Below are 14,378 nucleotides of genomic sequence, written 5' to 3' on the forward strand. Positions count from 1 at the left end.
ACACCTCAGTGCATAAGAAGGCAAGAGGGTTGGTTGCCTGGGGAGCGAGGGCTGCTGACACTGGCATCAGCATCGATCCTGCAGGCCTCTGGCTTTGATCGTGACCCTAAAGGCCCCTTGAGGGAGGGCCTGCGGCTGGCTGTGCCTGATAACCATCTACTTGTGAAGAGCATCAAGATTTTTTTTTTAAGATTTATTTATTTTAGAGAGAGAGAGAGCACAGCAGCAGGGGCAGCGGGAGAGGGCGAGAATCTCAAGCACACTGGCCGCTGAGCTCGGAGCCGACCAGGGCTCCGTGACCCTGAGATCATGACGGAGCTGAGTCAAGAGTCGGACTCCTGACCGACTGAGCCACGCGGGCGCCCCGGGAAAGGTTCGCCCTTGCAAGGAGGTGCCCTGCCTTTGTAGCCCAGTTCACAGGCCCACCCGAGAGGGACGGTACAGAGGGGAAGGGCTCTGCTCAAGACTCCCCAGTGAACTAGGGATGGAGCAGGAATGGAAGTCAGCAGGGTCTTCCTGTGGGGGGGGGAGAAGGGCCTGAGCATGACTCACCTCACCGCTCGCAGCCTCCCCAAGCACATCTCCGAGAGGCCCCAGTGCAAGGCCTGGGCGATTCCGGGGAGAGAGCCAGTGACACACGAGCCTGGAGAATTCCCTCAAGGAGGCGTCCCCCCCCGCCCCCGCTCTCCTGGGCACCTCGGGCAGGAGGAGGACATCCCTGGGGGGGATCGAGGAAGGTGCCCTGGGGGCACAATGGGCCAGCACAGTCACGACTAGGGCTTGTGCAAAGTGTGCTCTCTGGACCTGCAGCCTCAGCAGTACCTGGGAACCTGTTAGAAATGCGAACTCTCAGGCCTCACCCTGGACCCACTGCAGCAGAGTCGAGGACCACACACACCAGCAGTCTATGTTTTAAGAAGCCCCCCCCCCGCCCCCCCCGCCCCCCGCCCTGGGGGTTCCGTGCACACTGGACATTAAGGACCCGTCTTGGAGAGAGGAGATCCGTTTGCTTGCACTGCCGCAGGGAGGCTGAAGACGACAGCGATCCATGCTCTCCGAGTCCTGGAGCCTGTGGGAGGGCGGGGGGCAGAAGTCCAGGTGCCGGCAGGGCCTCTAGCAGCTTCTCTCGGCGGCCAGTGAGCACTCGGCCGTGGCCGCGTCATTCAGTCGCCACCTTCCCTCGGCACGCGGCCTTCTCCTCCCTTGTGCCTCTGTGTGCTCCCCTATCAGGACCCTTGTCACCGGATTTAGGGCCCACGCAGGTAATCCAAACTATTAATGACATCCGCCAAGACCTTTCTGCTGAATGAGGTCTCCTGCACGAGTTCTGGGAGTTGGGACGGGGACTTGTCCTTCGGGGCGCCACTCTCAACTGGCCGCGAGGAGTAAGATGGATGGCGGGGAGAGTGAGCGAGCCCGCACCCCCGGGAGAGTGCCTGGGGTGAAGGGCTGAGAGTCGGGTCAGAATGAAAAGAGGAGGCTTCCCCTTGCCCGTGAGCCAGCGGTGCGGGCACCCGGCGAAGGAAGGCCCGAGACTGGCAGGCCACGGGGAGGAGGCCCTGAGTCTGGGCAGTTCCGGTCCAAGTCGCATCCTGAAGGTGCCAGGCTGCCATGGAGGAGCCCCGAGCTGCCCCCGAGCCCGTCACGCCATCTAGACAACATGATCAGTGCCACCCAAGCTTGCCCGCCAGCCAGAAAGGGCCCTGAGGCCGGGCCATGCTGTGGGGCCCAGCCGAGGGTCCCCAGGGACGCACGAGGTGGCAGATGGCCTCCCCGGCGCAGCTATTTTAGGTTCCATGATTATATGCTACCGTATTTGGATCTCCCCAAGGTTCCGGGAGTTGATTACTACATTCGTCTGGGGCAGAGGCTGCTCTGAGGTGGGTGGGTGGGCGGGCGCGGGCAGCCCCCCGCATGTGAGGAAGCTCTGAACGTGGGTAATTTGGCTCCTGGAGACTCTAGGAGAGTGTCCGTGGTGGGCTGGGCCCTGGGATCCTGTGGAGGTTTTTTCAGATGTAAATGCTGGTCTGGGATAGAGTCGGCCCAAGTGGGGCCACCCAGGAGCGGCGTGGTGCCTCACCCCGTGAGCAGCACCTCAGACTAGACTGCGGGTCTCACCACCCTCCTGCCCCTGAGTCCCTCGGGGCACTTCCAGGCTTAGGCCCGAGAGGTCTGAGGAGCTCCCCAGGTTGGGGTGTGGAAGCTGATAACTCAGATGCGGTTTAGGTGCCCACGGGCCCCAGGGAGAGCCAACAACCAGGGAACCCCCTTCTCCATGGGGAGAAAACAGGAGCAAGTCTCCTTCCTCCATGTTACTGTCCTCTCTGAGCGGCTGACGCTAGGGCAGAGCCCTGGCCTGGGTTCTGGGTATGTCTGGGGGAAGGAGGAATACAGCCACTCGTGTCCAACTATCCACCCATCCGTCCGTCCATCTATCCGTCCATCTGTCCTTCCATCCATCCATTCATTCATCCATCCTTCCATCCATTTGTCCATCCTTTCATCCATCCTTCCATCCATCCATCAGTCCATTCATCTGTCCTTCCATCCTTTTGTCCATCCATCCATCCATCCACTGTCATCCTTCCACCCATCCATCCTTCCTTCCATCCATCCTTCCATTCATCTGTCCATCTTTCCATCCATCCACCCTTCCATCCATCCATTTGTCCTTCCATCCCTCTGTCCATCCTTCCATCCACCCATCCATCCTTCCATCCATCTGTCCATCCTTCCATCCATTCATTCCATCCATCCTTCCATCCACCCATCCACCCTTCCATCCATCCATTTGTCCTTCCATCCCTCTGTCCATCCTTCCATCCACCCATCCATTCTTCTATCCATCCATCCATCCACCCACCCATCCATCCATCCATCTGTCCATCCTTCCATCCATCTGTCCATCCTTCCATCCATCTCCCCATCCATCCTTCCATTCACCCATCCACACTTCCATCCATCTGTCCATCCTTCCATCCATTCATTCCATCCATCCATCTGTCCATCCTTCCATCCATCTGTCCATCCTTCCATCCATCCACCCATCCTTCCATCCATCCACCCATCCACCCTTCCATCCATCCATTTGTCCTTCCATCCATCTGTCCATCCTTCCATCCACCCATCCATCCTTCCATCCATCTGTCCATCCTTCCATCCATTCATTCCATCCATCCATCTGTCCATCCTTCCATCCACCCATCCACCCTTCCATCCATCCATTTGTCCTTCCATCCCTCTGTCCATCCTTCCATCCACCCATCCATTCTTCTATCCATCCTTCCATCCATCTGTCCATCCTTCCATCCATCTGTCCATCCTTCCATCCATCTGTCCATCCTTCCATCCATCTACCCATCCATCCTTCCATTCACCCATCCACACTTCCATCCATCTGTCCATCTTTCCATCCATCCACCCTTCCATCCATCCATTTGTCCTTCCATCCATCTGTCCATCCTTCCATCCACCCATCCATCCTTCCATCCATCTGTCCATCCTTCCATCCATTCTTTCCATCCATCCATCTGTCCATCCTTCCATCCACCCATCCACCCTTCCATCCATCCATTTGTCCTTCCATCCCTCTGTCCATCCTTCCATCCACCCATCCATTCTTCTATCCATCCATCCATCCACCCATCCATCCTTCCATCCATCTGTCCATCCTTCCATCCATCTGTCCATCCTTCCATCCATCTACCCATCCATCCTTCCATTCACCCATCCACACTTCCATCCATCTGTCCATCCTTCCATCCATTCATTCCATCCATCCATCTGTCCATCCTTCCATCCATCCACCCATCCTTCCATCCATCCACCTATCCACCCTTCCATCCTTCCATCCATCCATTTGTCCTTCCATCCCTCTGTCCATCCTTCCATCCACCCATCCATTCTTCTATCCATCCATCCATCCATCCACCCATCCATCCTTCCATCCACCCATCCACCCTTCCATCCTTCCATCCATCCATTTGTCCTTCCATCCATCTGTCCATCCATCCATCCACCCATCCATCCATCCTTCTATCCATCCACTGTCATCCTTCCACCCATCCATCCATCCACCTATCCACCCTTCCATCCTTCCACCCATCCATTTGCCCTTTCATCCATCTGTCCATCCTTCCATCCATCCATCCTTCCTTCCATTCATTCCATCCATCCATTTGTCCATCCTTCCATCTACCCATCCATCCATCCACCCATCTGTCCATTTGTCTATCCTTCCATCCATCCATCCATCCATCCATCCATCCATCCATCCATCCCTCCATCCATTGATTTGTTTGTTCAAGATTTGCTGAGTGCCTGGAATGCCTGGCAGAAAAATTCCTGAGATCAAACATAAAACAAGGGCCTGCCTTTCAGCAGCTCGTGGTTTGCTGTGGGCACATTCACACACACCCAGACACCCGCCTTCGCTTCGCCCTCACATACACTATGCTCTTAAGCTTCCAAGACAGAAAATTGGTGCCAGTGAAATGACATAAAACTAGTGTGTGAGAGCAAAATGTGGGTTGACTAACATGATGAAAACCAGGTGAAGCCCAGGAGGGCTGTGATAAGAATCCTACTGGTGGTTACTGTTGTTGAATGCTTACCCTATATTATATGGTCCCCAGTCCTAGGAGAAGGCTTAGCAGATATCACCTTTGTTCCTTGGAACAAACCTCGATGGGAGGGACCATGATTTCCATTTCATAGAAGAGAAAATTAAGGTTTGGGGAGTTGATCACAGAATTGAGAAATGGCTCACCTGAGTTCCAAGCCTGTGCGTGCCCGTAGCCACCGTCCTAGGCCATGCAGGAGGGCAGCTGGGAGGGACCCAGGGGTCTGGTTTCCACGGTCATCTTAGGGAAGCTTACAAAGTGCAGATTCCCGGGCCGTTTCTCACAGCACCTGCGCAGGAATCTTGAAGGCTGGGGCCCGGGCTGCGGATGTCAGAAACCGTCCTCCCAGGTGGTCTCTGAGGCAGGGCCAGATGTGGGAACCACGTTCTGGGCCTCGCTATTCCAGCAGCGCTGGGCACGGAGCTGGGGAACGTGTCAGCCGTGCCCACTCTCGAGCTGCCATGGTCAGGAATCTATATTTTAACAAGACCCACCCTTTTACCTCCCAGGCAGCTGGTGTGCAATAAAAATTTGAGAATCACTGTTCTTTTGTGCAGGAGCTTCTGGGGCACCCTACCCCTCTCCCATCCTCGGTGAGGACGGGCAGTAGTCATTCTCTGCCGTCCACATCCATTCAGCCCTGCCCTTTTAGGATGAAGGATGGTCTATGCAAAGTCCTCAAGCGTTAAAATCCATTTTTTGTTCCCTGCCATGACTTGCACATGTAGGGTCAAAATGCGAGGTTTGGGTTGCTTTGGCCGTGGATCCTCCTAAAGGCAATGAGGTGTATACCACGCGATCTCTTGGAGGATGCTCGTGGGGACACCGCGGTTAGACTTTGGGAAGCACTTCCCAGCTAAGACCCCAGGGAGGGTGAAAGCCTGAGCGCTTGCTTCTGAACCTCTGGAATCACACTCCCCACCTCTGGCTGGGGGGGCCGGAAGGGGTTTGACCCCATCTCACTCCGATCCACTTGCCGTTTTCTGGAAGCTCACAAGGTCTCATTAAAAGTCGGTGTCACGGGGGCCTTCGAGGAGAAAGGAGGGGCCCCGCTCCCGGCAGGAAGAGGGGGCACGCCTGCGTGCCTGCAGCCCCCCTGCCCCGGCTGCACCCCTGCCCGCAGCGACCGCCTCCTGCCTCCCGCCACCGCCGCCCGGGGACCCAAGCCTGCCGGGGCTGGGAAGGCTGGACTTCGAGAGTCTGTGAGTCATTTTCCACCCGTTTATGAGCCCTCGGAGCCGGGGAGGCCGCCAGCGCCGCCGGGGTGTGGAAGGCACACACGCCGACCGGAAAAGGCTGCGAGCACACGGGGCTCCCGCCCGGCCGCGGCACGACCGACCGCAGGACCTTGGAACAGCCAGCGGAAGGCGCGGTGGGGTCACCGGTCCCAGGCGGTTGTGCAGGTGAGGAGCCGCAGGGAGGGGAGGGCTCCTGGTCGCCCAGAGCCCAGGGCAGGCCGCAGACGCTCCTTGGCTCTGAAAGGGGACGACCTACCCGGGAGCCTCTGTGACCTCTCTGCCTCATGGCTCCGAGCTCAGCTCTGGACCATGGCCCCGGCCCCCCTCCAAGGCGGCCTCCCTCCCCCACGGGCCCCAACACCTGGTTTTGGACTTGGAGCCACTGCTTCCCCTGGCAGCCGAGAGCAAACAAGGCCAGCAGGAGCTGGTCAGGAGGACTCGGGGGTCCTGGAGGGCCTGCGGTCTCTGCAGGCCGGAGGGGAGGCCGCGGGGCTTGGTGGGCTCCAGCTGCTCTGGGGTGGCGGCACTTGAAAGGTCGCAGAGCCTTGGGGGCCGCAGCCCCGGAGAGCTGCTCACTGCCGTCCCCCTGCAAAGCTGGCTCGTCCCTGAGGAACAGGGGCCGGCCTGGCCACCCCGGCTCGGTCCCCTGTCCCCGTGCCTCCCAGGAGACATGAACTCTGCATGTCCTCCGTCTCTCCTCCCGCGGACGGTCCTTCTCCAGGGTTCTCTGGCCCGAGAACTGGCGCCACCCTTCCGTGCGTCCCTCCAACAGGGACTCGGCAGTCCTCCGGGGATGTCGCTGCTCCCACGTCGTTGCGGCCCGGGGACTGTTCATCAGGTTGCGTGGTCATAAGTCCTCCCATCCCCCGTGCGCCGTCCCCTGCCCACCACCGTCCCTTGCCCCTCTTGCCGCCGCCACGGCCTCGAAGGGTCCCCGCTTCGCTCTGAGCCCACCGTTACCTGCCCCGCGCTGCAGTCCCTGGGTCTCAAAACACGAACCCCATCATGTCGCTCCCCTGCTTAAAGTTCTTCAGGGGCTCCCAGTCGCCCGAGGACCAAGCCCAAAGCCCTTGCTCACTCCACGCACCACTTGGCCCCTTCCCTCCTGCCCGCAGCCCACCCTCCGCCTCTGCTGGAGCCCGAGGGGGCGGCCAGCAGTTCGGGGCGCGGCCCAGGTGCCCGAGGGTTCTGGAACACTCGCTTCTGTTTCTCCTTACACTCACCTACCCAAGTCCCGCTCCCCCATTAGGCGTTAGCTATTTATTTATTTATTTATTTATTTATTTATTTATTTATTTATTTATTTATGAGAGACCCAGAAAGAGAGGCAGAGACACAGGCCGGGGAGAAGCAGGCTCGTGCGGGGAGCCCGATGCGGGACTCGATCCCGGGACCCCGGGGTCACGGCCTGGGCCCGAGGCAGATGCTCAGCCCCTGACCCCCAGACGCCCCAGGCCTTGGCTTCAGTGTCGGCTCCGGCAGGAGGCATTGTGTGTCCCCGCTTGCACCGGGTGCCCTGCGACGCCCTCCCGGAGCGGCCTGCGGTGCGCCCCCCGTCCTAGCTCGGTGCCGACAGGCGCTTCTATACTCCGAGTTCCCGGAGGTGGAGCCCGCGTCCCTGCCCTGCCTCAGGGTTCCCCAGGCCGGCACAGCGCGCGCCCTGGCCCCGTGGCTGCGGAGCACAGGAGTCGCCGTGGGAGGAAGCGGTGAAGTGACTTGCTGAGTATCGGCCGAGGTGTCCGAAGGGGGCTGAAGGGGGCTGCGAGGTCAGCCCAGGGTCAGGCGTGTGATGCTGACGCCCCCGCGGGGAGAGCTGGGCAGCCCTGAGCCAGGCGGGGAGCCTGCTGCCCCCCACCCACCGGGGTCGCTTTTAGGGGAGGCCGGACGGAGGAGGAACTAAGCGGGGAGCGAGGCCATGGGGAGGGGGCCAGGGGTTCAGAGCGAGAGGAGCGGGTCACCCCTGACAGAGGAAGGGCCTGCGAGGGGCGCAGAGACCGTGAGTGAGGGCTGCAGCCCCCAGCGTCGGACGCCTGCCGTCAGGGCCTGCGCCCTAGTGTGTGTATCAACCTAAAAGAAACAGAAATGGGAAATAGATTTGTTTTTTAGAAACCCGTGTCGTACCTTCCAGAGCCAAGAACAACATCCTCCGCAAGTACCTGCTACTCAGGGCTGGTCTCGGCCGGGCAGCCCCGGGGCTCTAAGATAGAGAAGCAGGGGCTGGGGACGCACCTCCCCAGGCTGACTACTGGGGAGCACTTGTAATTTCCAGGGCTCCAGGTGGGGGGTGGGGGTGGAGAGGAAACCCCGGATTCATCCCAGCAGGGCGTTGGGAGGCCCTATCCCCCAGCCACTCCCCGCTGCTTCCTGCCCTGTGGGCGCCGGCGGTGGGGCTGCTCGGCCTCCCCGGGGGCACCAGGCCTCTGGGCCCGCGCAGCTGCCTCGGCCCCAGCGGGCTCCCCGGGCCCCACGAACCGCCTCTCAGCCGCACATCTGCAACCTGCCGGCCTGGAGGGCCCCGTAGGACAAACCCTCCAAACATCTGGAGAGCAGGGGAGGGCCCATCGGGCAGGGGATGCGGGGGCTGGGAGGGACTAAGCAGCCCCCAGACTCTTAGTTCTGCTGTTTGCTGAAGCAGAATGGGGGGGGCGGCTTCTCCACGTCGTCAGAGGGCACCCCGAGGGTGGTCTCGCTCCTCTGACCGGCAGCCACGCGCAGACCCCCAAGGACTAGCGGGGCAAAGCTTCGGTTGAGTTCCATCTGCTTTCCACCCATCGAGCAAAGTCGCTTCGCCCCACTTCCCTCTAGCTCCCCAAACCTGTCCCTTCCCCCCACCCCAAACTTGGGCGTAAGCTCTTCCTCGCCTACGATGCTTTCCCCTCCTTTCCGCCAAGCCTTGCCTCTCGACTTCTGTATCAGCGCAACACATGCATCATCTCCTCCAGGAAGTCCTCCTACCCTGATTCCCTCTGGCTCTGAGCCCGATGGCCACACGGGGAACACTCGGTCCCAGATCAGGGCTCCTCAGTCTTCACAACCAGGAGGGCAGGAGGGGAGGCCCCGGGCCAGAGCAGAGGGGGAAAGACTCCAGCAGAACTTTTTTTTTTTTTTTTAAGATTTTTTACCTATTTATTCTTGAGAGATACAGAGAGAGACAGAGGGAGAAGCAGGCTCCATGCGGGGTGCCCGACGCAGGACTCGATCCCGGGACCTCGGGGTCACGCCCTGGGCTGAAGGCAGGTGCTCAACCGCTGAGCCCCCCGGGCGCCCCTCGAGCAGAACTGTCTCATCTTTGGAGAAAAGCTGACCAGAATTCAGGCTGATGCAGAGGGACGGGGTGAGGGCAGAGGCGACACCGACCCCCTAGGTGCTGTCTAGAGTGTCTAGAGACCTGGCTTCAGACCTGGAGGGGACGGGGCGCCGGGACACTCGGTGGGTGCCTTCTGGGGGGCCTGGACGGTTCCGGGGAGGGGCTCCCTGCCTCGCCCGGGCGGATGGCTGCCCTTTGGGGCTCTTCCGGCTCCTTGGTGTGAGCTGACAGGTGCCCCGCATCTGCGCGGGCCCACGCCGCTCGGGTCGGAAAGGCGGAGGGCGGAGGAGACTGAGTCTGGGCGCACGTGTTGGGGCCCGGTGCCGTGCCAGACGCACGCGTGGGCTCTGTCCCCGACCCTTTAACCCAAACCGTCCGGGTCCAGCCTGGGAAGACCCCGCACAGGGCTCGCGTCCCCTGAGTCTTGGCTCCGTCTGGGGCTCCGCGCTGCGGCGGCCCCGGGGAGCTGCCTCGCTCCGGCTCGAGCGGTGGCTTGTGACTCGGGGCCTTCTCTCGAGGAAGCCGCTGCTTTTCTTGGGCTGCATTTTCTAGATTGTCTGGCTCTGCCGTTCTCTAGATTCAGGATCGTGGGCCGATGGTTCTGAGCCTCGGTTTCCTGACCTGTAAACCAGGGATGAGAAAGCGATTGCTACGAAGGAGGCGACGCCGTACCGCTGACGGGCCGTCCACAGCAGGTGCGTCCTGCGTGCACGTGGACGGTGGTCCTGCTCTAGACGAAACTCCGCAATTGTCTTCCGCAGCGTCATCGTGTTGCTCCCATGAGAGTCCTGCAGAATAGGGCCGCAGAAGGGGCAGGGACCCCCAACCCCGGCCTGCCCTTAGTGAGTGGGGGGTCTCACCCCCCCGTCCCGTTCCTCGTGCGGGTCGGTGCCAGCCGGGCCCTCGCGGTGACACTCAGGACGCGCAGGGCGTCCCGCGAACAGTCCCCAGTCGGCGGTGGCTGCTGCACTGGGGTGGGCGCGGCGTCGGGGGCGGATTTCGGATCCGTGGCCGGCGCCCGACGCCTGTTTGCAGTGCTGAGAGGTCTGACAACCCAGCTTCTTTCTTTCTTTCTTTTTTTTCTGTTTTGGTTTTATGTATTTATTGTCAAAGGGCAAAATACTTGGATGATTTAAATGCGCGTCCAACGGAGTGACGCCGCCAAGCCAGCGGCGACGCCAAAACGCGTTCTCACTGGCAGACGCCGGCCGTGCGGTCTGAGTCTTCTCTCGGTGAGAAAAAAAAAAAAGAAAGAAACGGGGGTGAGGGGGTCCGATACGTTTCCTTATCCGCGGTGTCATCTACCATTTCCTGTGGACACACCTGAACTTTTCCACACTCATCTCAGGAATTTCAAACCCAGATCCATCATCCGAGGTCACGGTCGCGTCCACGCGGTCCAACCAAGCTGGGGTCTCGTACAATAAGAGTCTCCCGAGAGCTCTCCTGGGCCAGGCTTGTCGCAGAGGTGGGCACGCCCGGGACACAGTCCTCAGTTCCCCTCGGACCTCGGGGCAGGGGGCGGTCACTCCGACCTGGAAGCCAGAGCACACGCAGGAAGGAAACGCCGCCGCAGGGCGTGGGGCCCTGATACAGGTGCACGGGCCTGCAGCTGCTTCCCGAGCTCTCGGGCTTCAGAGGCCCCGCATGGTGTGACCGTCGGGGTGCACGTCGGGCCTGGTGGTCCCCGCAGCCCGACCCCCCGGCGTGTGGGCTGCCTGGCGGCTGGGAAGGTGAGCTCGTGGAGGAGACGGCACGGCGTGGGGTGCTGAAGGCAGATTGACGGGCAGCTGGGGACCCACGGGCGTCTGTGAGGAGGGGAGGAGCCCGAGCAAACGGGAGGCACAGGAGGGATCGGTGGGGCTGCTGCAGGATGGGGCCGGGGCCCAGGGGCAGGGGGCAGGCTGGCAGGGCCTGGCGACGGCTTGGGCAGGTCAGGAGGCGAGGGACGCGCAGGTGACACGAAGCCGGCTCCCCTTGCGCTGCTCGCCCCGTGCGGGCCCTGCGGGGAGCTCCCTTGCCGGCCTCCCTCATCTCGGCTCTCCACAGCCTGGGACTTAATCACAGGCTGACGCACTTTATTTAAATAAATAAATAAATAAATAAATAAATAAATAAATAAAATGTTTATTTTTGTTCTGACTCATCGTACAGAATTTAGAAAATACAAAAAACTAAAAAGAGGGAAATAAAAAATCCCCCACGAGTCTACCTCCCAGACACAAGCTTGTTAGCGCGGCGGCGCGGGTGGTGCTCCACGAACGCACCTGCGCGTGCTTCTCTTACGCCGCGGCCCATCTTCACAAGCCGCTCGGGACCGGTTTTGTCGTTGCTCCAAGAGCGTACGGGTGTAGCGCCAGCGCGATTATTTTAGGTTGGGGGAGTCTTGGAAACCGAGGTGCCGTTCACATGGCGGGAAGTCTCCCGCTTATGAGGTGGACAGTGGGAAGGTTCCGGCACACGGGCGGACTCGCGCACCCGCCACGCCGATTCCAGGGCATTTTCTCGACCCGTTGGCCGTGATTCCCGCTCCCCTTCCCCAGCCCCTGGCGAGCGCTAACCCACTTTCTCTCTGGATTTGTTGTTCTGGATGCTTCGTGAAAGGGGAATCCTACGGTAGGTTGCTTTTCGCGTCTGGCCCCTTAGACTTAGCAGCACGTCCTCGGGCCTCACCCCTCCACGTGGCCAGGCAGGTGATCAGCTCTTCATTTCTCTGCGTGGCTGAAAAATATTCCATCGTATGGCCGTGCCCGTCTTGTTTGCCTGCCCGCCGGGCTGGCGGGCCTGGGGTTGCGCCTACTTTCTGGTTTTCATGACTAATACGGCCACGAACGCTGTGCACATGTCAGTTGAGCATCGACCGGGAGCGCCGTAGCTGGGCCGCGTGGTTGCCCTACATGGTCGCCCTATGTCGTCGCCCTACGTGGTCACCCTACATGGTTGCCCTACGTGGTCGCCCTACGTGGTCACCCTACATGGTCGCCCTACGTAGTCGCCCTACGTGGTCGCCCTACGCACAACCTTTTGAAGTGGCCACAGCCTCTCCAGTCCCCACCGGCGCGGGCTGAGGGTCTGATTTCTCTCCCTCCTCCTCGACGCCTGTTGCTGTCTCTTCAAGCACAGTCATCCTCGTGGGCGAAGCAGGATCGCATCGTGGTTTTGGTTTACATTTCCGAAGCGACGCACGAGATTGAGCGTTTTTTTCACGTGCCAATGGGCGATTTGTTTGTTTTGTCTGGAGAAATGGCTGCTCGGATCCTTGGCCCGTTTTTGAGTCTGTTGTCTTCTTTTTTCATTGTTGAGTTGCAGGAGTTCTTTATATATTCTAGATAGATACAAGTCCCTTGTCGGATCTGTGATTTCTCAGATTATTTTCTCCTGTTCCGTGGCTGGTCTCTCCGTTTTCTTTTTCTTTTAAAGCTTTATTTATTTATTTTAGAGAGAGGGGAGGCTGAGTGTCCGGAGGGGGGAGGGGCAGGGAGAGAGGGAGAGAGAGAGAACCTCTAGCAGACGTCCTGCGCGCAAGGGGCCTGACGCGGGGCCCAATCTCACGACCCTGAGATCATGATCTAAGTGGAAATCGAGAGTTGGAGGCTCCATTGACTACGCCACCCAGGCCTCCCTCCATTTTCTTGATGGCGCCCGTTGAAGAACAAAAGCATTTCGTTTTGATGAAGTCAACGTTGCCTGTTTTTTCTTTTGTTCCATGTTCTTTTGGTGTCATATTTAAGAAACTCTCGCCTAATCCCAAGTCAGGAAGATTTATGTCTATGTTTTCTTCTAAGAGTTTTATAGTTTTAGGTCTTTGATCTGTTTTGAGGTGATTTCTGTAGATGGTGCGCGGCAGAGGTCCAACTTTGTTCTTTTGCACGGAGAAAGCCGGTTGTTCCAACACATTTTCATCACCCCGAGGACTATTCTTTGAAAAGACTGTTCTTTCTCCTGCGGAACTGTCTTAGCCCTTATCAACTGTCCATTAAAGTGTGAATTTATTTTTAGACTCTCAAGTTCATTCGGTTGATCCGTATGTCTACCCTAATGCCAGGACTGTGCCGTCTTGATTACCTTAGCTCTGTGGTGAAATTTGAGATTGGGAAGTGGGAGTTCTCCAGCTCTGTTCTGTTTTGAGATCATTTTGGATATTCTGGCTCCCCTGCATCTCCATGTGGATTTTAGAATCAGCTTGTCCATTTCTGTTCTTTCTTTTCTTTTCTTTTCTTTTCGGGGTACAGGGGTGGGGGGGAGAGTCCCAAGCAGACTCCCCCGCTCAACGCAGAGCCTGATGGGGGAGGGGCTCAGCTTCACGACCCTGAGATCATGACCTGAGCTGAAACCAGGAGTCCGCGCCTTAACCTCCGCAGCCACCCAGGCGCTTGTCCATTTCTGCAAAAAAAAGGACATCAGGAGTTTAATAGGGATTGTGTTGAATCTGTAGGTTAGGGCAGCCCCAGTGGCCCAGCGGTTTAGTGCCGCCTTCAGTCCAGGGGTGCGATCCTGGAGACCTGGGATCGAGTCCCACGTCGGGCTCCCTGCATGGAGCCTGCTTCTCCCTCTGCCTGTGCCTCTGCCTCTCTCTCTGGGTCTCTCATGAATAAATAAATAAAAATCTAAAAAAAAATCTGTAGGTTAATCTGGAGAGTGTTGCCATCTATACGATATTAGGTCTTCCAACCCATGAATATGAGATAGCTTTCCATTTATTTACATATTCTTTAATTTCTTTCAACAATGTTTTATAGTTTCTAAAGTATAGATTTTGTGCTTTTCGTTAAATTTATTCTTAAGTATTTTATTCTGGTTGACACTATTGTAGATGGAATTTTCTCAATTTCATTTTTGGATTGTTCGCTGTAAGTGTGTAGAAATACAATTGATTTTCACATATCGATCTTATAACCCGCAATCTTGCTATATGCTCATTTATTAGTTCTAACAGCTTCTTATTAGGTATTTTAATGTTGGATAGGGGAAGTTCCAGTCTATTTTTCAGTTATATTTTCTCATCTATTTATTTTATGACACGATCTTTAGTTTTATTTTGTGAAGTTACCGCCAAACTCTGCCAAAAAAATCCCTTTGGGATCTTACCTGGAAAGACATTAAATCTATAAGTTGAATTGTAGACAATTCACATATTTATAAAATTTATTCTCATACAGGACTTATTTCTCTTCATTCAAAACATCTTTTATACATCTCGGTAATCTTTTT

General features: G+C 57.8%; 1 protein-coding gene across 5 annotated transcripts in view; it reads left to right on the plus strand.

Annotated features, from left to right (window-relative positions):
• Nucleotides 1-14,378, plus strand: part of LGR6 (leucine rich repeat containing G protein-coupled receptor 6) — a 107,064-nt gene that overhangs the window by 37,506 nt on the left and 55,180 nt on the right. The window contains exon 1 of one of the 5 annotated variants that reach the window (XR_008663645.1): nucleotides 5,843-6,025. The exons of the other annotated variants lie outside the window; for them this stretch is intronic. The gene's annotated coding sequence lies outside the window, so the exon portion shown is untranslated. Of the gene's footprint in view, nucleotides 1-5,842; nucleotides 6,026-14,378 lie in introns of those variants that run through there. 5 annotated transcript variants of the gene reach the window in all.

This window comes from Nyctereutes procyonoides, unplaced genomic scaffold (assembly GCF_905146905.1).
Source record: "Nyctereutes procyonoides isolate TBG_1078 unplaced genomic scaffold, NYPRO_anot_genome, whole genome shotgun sequence".
Lineage (NCBI taxonomy): Eukaryota > Metazoa > Chordata > Mammalia > Carnivora > Canidae > Nyctereutes > Nyctereutes procyonoides.